We start from the raw sequence: 5854 nt of genomic DNA on the forward strand, positions 1-5854 counted from the left end.
CCTCAGCCCCTCACCCAGACTGGCCAGGCACCCCAGTGGGGACCCCCACCCTGATCCAGGACACCCTTCAGGGCAAACCAGCCAGCCCCACCCATGCACCAGGCCTCTACCCTATATAGTAAAAGGGTAATATGCCTCCCGGCACCGGGATCAGCGTGGCAGGGGGCAGCGCCCAAACCCCCTGATCGCCCTGCGGCTCTGTGTATGACAGGGGGCGGGGCCCCAACCCCCTGATCAGCCCAGCTCTTGGGTGATAGAGGGCGGTGCCCCAACCCCCTGATGGGCCCTGCTCTGTGTGTGACGGGGGCAGCGCCCCAACCCCCCGATTGGCCCTGCTCTGTGCGTGACAGGGGGTGGCGCCGCAACCTCCCCATCGACCCTGCCTTGAGTGTGACAGGGGACAGTGCCCCAACCCCCCAATGGGCCCTACCCTGAGCGTGACTGAGGGTGGCATCGCAACCTCCCAATCTGCCCTGCTCTGTGCATGACAGGGGGCAGCGCCCCAACTCCCCAATCGGCCCTGCTCTGAGCCTGACCAGGGGCTGCACCTAGGGATTGGGCCTGCCCTCTGCCACCCGGGAGCAGGCCTAAGCCAGCAGGTCGTTATCTCCCGAGGGGTCCCAGACTGCGAGAGGGCACAGGCCGGGCTTAGGGCCCCCCACCCTCCCCCCAGTGCACAAATTTTTGTGCACCAGGCCTCTAGTCATTACATAAAAGGGTACGGTCTTTTTTTTTTAATTTTATTCATTTCAAACGGGCCGCATGCGGCCCACGGGCCGTAGTTTGCCCACTGCTGGTCTAGACTATTGGTCAAAGAATTAAATCTAATTGGCTTATAACATTGGTCCCACCTGATGTCTTTATGCACAAAACAAAGCTTATGCACAGTAATGGGGCATGGAGTGGATTTGTAATGGTTTGCATAATTATTATAAAAGAGAATTACTTTGTGGATAGATGGCAATGTGAAAAAAAGCTCCTAGTAGTATTTCAAAGGAATCTGTCCTATTAAAAAAATTGCTTAACAATGAATGAAGACATGAAAAGCCTAAAGAATTGTAATAGCAAAAGCAAAATAAAGCTGGTGGGAATAAATAATATGCCAGATAGCAGAATCAAAATATTAAACTATCTCAATTGATTGCTAAAGTGGGTTGAAATAAATAACTGAGAATAGAAATGTAAATTTCCACATCAGAGCAGAAAACGGTCAGTTTTTTCAAATCCAGATAATGAGAAAAACACTGTAAGAGCAGGTCTCATGAAAAAATTTGGGGTGTTTATATTGACCACAATGTCAACATACCAGATTAAAGGACCAAAAGAAGCAGTCAACCAAATCAGGACTACAAGGCATAGTTCATTAATCCTGTCTCTAAATTTAACAATTATAGAGAAAATTTTATGCAGATTAAAGATAAAAATATATCATGGCTAAAGACGTTACGTTATAAATAGCACAAAGAAATGAGGAAATATTCTAGCTCTCAGAAACTACAATCTCATTCAGCAAAAAAGTAAGTCTTTGCAAAAAGAGGGAAGTTCCCACATGTGTAATTATTTCACTTTCATCTTTCTTGCCCATATTAGTCAGCTCAGCTGCCATAACAAAATACCGTAGACTGAGTGTTTTAAACAGTGGACATTTATTTCTCAAAGTTATAGAGACTGAGAAGTCCAGATCAACATGCCAGCAAGCTAGGTTTTATCATGAATTCTCTTCTCTTGGTTTGTAGGCAGCCTTCATCTGGCCGTGTGCTCACATGGCCTCTGAGTGTGCACACAGAAAAAGAAAGAGGCAGGAGGAAAGGGAGGGAGAGAGGAAGGAAAAGAGGGAGGGAGGGAGAGAGAAATCTTCTTGTAAAACCATCAAATTTATCTAGGGACCCACCCTTAGAACCTCTTTTAACCTTAATTACTTCCATATGGACCTTATCTCCAGATATAGCCACACTGGGGGCTAGGGCCTTATCTTAGTCTGCCCAGGGCATTATAACAAAACTAGAGGCCTGTTGCATGAAATTCGTGCATTCTGGGGAGTCCCTGAGCCCAGCCTGTGCCTTCTTGCAGTCTGGGAGACCTCAGGGGATGTCCGACTGATGGCTTAGGCCCCCCAAGTCAGACGTTCTTAGTGCTGCCGCGGAGGCGGAAGAGGCTCCTGCCACCACTGCTGCACTTGCTAGCCATAAGCCTGGCTTCTGGCTAAGTGGTGCTTTCCGTGTGGGAGCCCACTGACCATCAGCTCCTGCATTGAGCATCTGCCCCCTGGTGGTCAGTGCACATCATAGCGACCAGTCGTTCTGTTGTTCAGTTTATTTGCATATTAGCCTTTTATTATATAAGCCAGGATACCATAACAGGCATTTTTTTTCTCATGGTTCTAGAGACTAGAAGTCTGAGATCAGAGTGCCAGCATGATTGGGTTCAAATAAGAGCCTGACCTCCTCATTCTGTCTTCAAATAAGGTCAAGGGGGGAAAGAGAGAGATGGAGGGAGAGAGAGAAAGAGAGAATTCTAGTTTCTTTATTTTCTTTGGGTGCGTCACCTGAGAACCACATCTGCCAAGTCACCACAGCTCCGTAGCTCCTGTGTTGAGTTTCTGCCCCCTAGTGGTCAGTGTGGGTCATAACTACCAGTTGAAGCGTCTGCCCCCTGGTGGTCATTGCGCATCATAGCTACTGGTCAGACGCTTAGGCTTTTATATCGAAATTCGTGCACGGGTAGGATCCCTAGGCCAGGCTGGCAATCAGGGCTGATCAGATTCTTCACCTCCCAGCCTCCCCGCCCCCTCCTTCCCTCACTCCCTCAGTGCCCTGCTGCCACTGGTCACCTGCCATGTTTTGCACAGCCCCCTGGTGGTCAGTGCACGTCATAGCGAGCAATCCAACTCCCAGTAGGACAATTTGCATATTAGCCTTTTATTGTATAGGATTAGTAGTAATAACTTGTGCTACACATCCTTTCTATTAGCTTATGTGTGTACATGCATACATTTGTTTTCTTCAGAGACCCAGTTTGTTAAAAACATTTCTCAGCCCATCACTGGGTAGACAAGTAGAAATGAAAGATGGAGAAGAGCTGAAGGGACAGTATTTAAGCCCCTGGATTCAACTGTGTTTATAGCGGCTGGGTCTACCCTGTGTTTTCCAGTTAAACACATGGACCAGTAAAGTCCTTTCATTTGTGGTTGCCTAAAGCTAACTTGAATTGGTTTTCTGTCACTTTCCTCTAAGAGTCCTGACTCATACTGCGTGTCATAGGCATGTTCAGGGAACTGAATTTTGGTTAAGCCCCAAGAAAGAAGTTTCTGCAAATCCAAAGACACAGCCCTTCACTTTCAGGATCAAATCAGATTTTAAATAGCAGAAGCAACGAGCTCTATTTGGAAGCTCTGTCTTTTTTTTTTTTTTTTTAATTCTTTATTGTTTAAATGGAAGCTCTGTCTTTTGCATTGTTAGCTTTCCCGCCTCTGCCCTCATGTGCCCTGTTAGTACCAGGATCCACTTCTGAGCCCAGTGCCCATTTTTCACCCAGTCCTGCAAGTAAGTCTCTTCTGGTTCTTGTATCTAATTCACCGCTCTGGTATCAGTCCCTGTAGGACTGGCTCTGTCTTTTCCTTGGCAGATGCTCCGGGCCTGGCTGCTGGAGGACAGTGTCCTTGTGATGCTGGCCTACTGTGTGGCCTTGGGAAACCCTTCTCTTCCCAATTTCCCAGATCAGCGCTCCTGGCCCTTTCTGGTGTGAATTGCTGTTCTCAGAAGCCATCTCCAATCTGTAATGTGCCCTTGGGACCGTGTCCTGCCTGCCACACTACACCCATCCCAGAGCCTGCTGCTCACTGGAGCCCACCTCGCTGGCCCTGCTCAGCCAGGACCTTCCTTGCAGAGCGGGCTGTCCCCAGGCCTCTGCTGCAGCCGGTCAAGCCAGGCCCTGAGAAACCCCTTCTCAGAACGGCAGTGCCGCCTGCCAACTTGTGGAGAAAAGAAAAACCACACCCTGCAGTTTGGATGCCTGCTGTTCAATGTAGGCCTGGGTGTTCCCCTTGAATACCGAGGAGAAACACTGCTCTACCTGTGAGCATGAGGTGCTGAAGGGTCTGTCAGTTTATCATTAAAAACAAATTACTTCTAGGTGGTGGTAGGTTGACATGTACTTAGTGATTCTACAAAATAAGGCTGAAGATCGTCTCTACCTGCCCGTGTGTAACTTTTCTTTCACCTATTCCTGCACCTCCAGATGTTCTTTTGAAATGTCAAAGCCACTACAGCCAAGGGTGGGAGAGAAGCATTTTACTAAAAACTCAGACAACAACAAAAAGCTCAGTTCCCTAGTCCGCAAGACAAGAACCCTGTCCATCTCTCATCCTGGTTAGCGAATTCCTTTGCACAGTGGTACAGACACAGCCCAGCATCTAACAGTGGGTCTCGTTCAATTGCATTTTACGTTTTGCTTGCGTTTTGTTCACATTATGTTCAAGCAATTATAATGTGTCAACATCAGAAAGCTGAGCTGATGAGTTCAAAAGACTGAAAATTGGGTAATTTAAGCTGTTCCACTTGAGAGGACATAAGAGATGAAGCAAAATGGGACTAGTGAACAACCTTAGCCTGTTTGGAATTTTTTCAGACACTACAGAAAAGAAAAAGGCTGTGAAAAACAGATGTTGGGTGACTGACGTCCTCTTCCCCCGAGGCTTGGCATGGGAATGATTCCTCTCTGAGCAACACTGGCACTTTTGCTCTGAGGATGAGTGACAGTGTACTAAGTGCACGAAATTTACTTTAACACCAAGCAAGAGGCACTGTGTTTGTTGTTGGGCCTCAAGGAAATATTGGTGTTCAGATTGTTCTAAGTTAACCTATTCTCTCTCCACGTCTGATATCACTGCTGCAGGGGAAGAGAAGGAGCATGAAGGAATCGATGACCCTGATTGCCGAAGAACCAGCTCAGGTCCAGTTGTTAAAACGTCAAGATGTATAGAAGGGAAGGAAACCCCAAACACTCTCATCCCTGCAACGCGGTGGAATGCTTGGATTTGGCACACAGGTCTGAAAGCCAAGCGATCATAGCAAGCAAGAGGAGAACAGTCAGCTAACCTCTCGAAACAGAGAACAGTTCTAGAAAACATGGAAGATTGCTGGAATCTCCCGAAGCCATGTCCTCTATGTGAGAAAAGACCAAGAGACAGGGACATTATTCGTGGGAGGACAAGCCATCTTGTCACTTGTTTTCACTGTACCAGAAATTAAAGAAGGCTGGGGCTTCATGCCCTATTTGCAAGAAAGAGATTCAGTTGGTTATGAAGGTTTTAATGGTCTATCAGTGGTCGGCAAACTCATTAGTCAACAGAGCCAAATATCAACAGTACAACAATTGAAATTTCTTCTGAGAGCCAAATTTTTTAAACTTAAACTATATAGGTAGGTACACTGTTATTAACTTAATTAGGGTACTCCTAAGGCTTAGGAAGAGCCACACTCAAGGGGCCAAAGAGCCGTATGTGGCTCGCGAGCCGCAGTTTGCCAACCACGGGTCTAACTGAATCAGTGAATTAAGGAAATATTAGCAGGGTCAGATCATGTATCAAAACATCAGTATTGGGTATCTCTACCCAGTGTGAATCATTGTATCTGTTCACTTATTCATATAAACATTTTTATTCCAGAATATTTTTGTTTCAAAACTCACATGGAAATTGAGAATGAATTCTTTAGAACTAGATGATTAATGTGGGGGCTCCATTAACACAAAGAGATACGTTAATAATTTTATTCTCCCTTCAAAGATGAGGATCTGGGAGGAAGCAACTACCAGTAAAAACAAAAATACAGTCATTCATTTATTTACCAAACTA

General features: G+C 46.4%; 1 pseudogene across 1 annotated transcript; it reads left to right on the top strand.

The window, feature by feature from the left end:
- Window positions 1–3777: 3777 nt before the first annotated feature.
- Window positions 3778–5377, top strand: LOC308522006 (protein Mdm4-like; annotated as a pseudogene). The gene is made up of 2 exons: window positions 3778–4073; window positions 4793–5377. The product of its transcript is annotated as a protein Mdm4-like (transcript).
- Window positions 5378–5854: the final 477 nt, after the last annotated feature.

This window comes from Myotis nattereri (assembly GCF_964212035.1).
Source record: "Myotis nattereri genome assembly, chromosome: 7".
Taxonomy (NCBI): domain Eukaryota; kingdom Metazoa; phylum Chordata; class Mammalia; order Chiroptera; family Vespertilionidae; genus Myotis; species Myotis nattereri.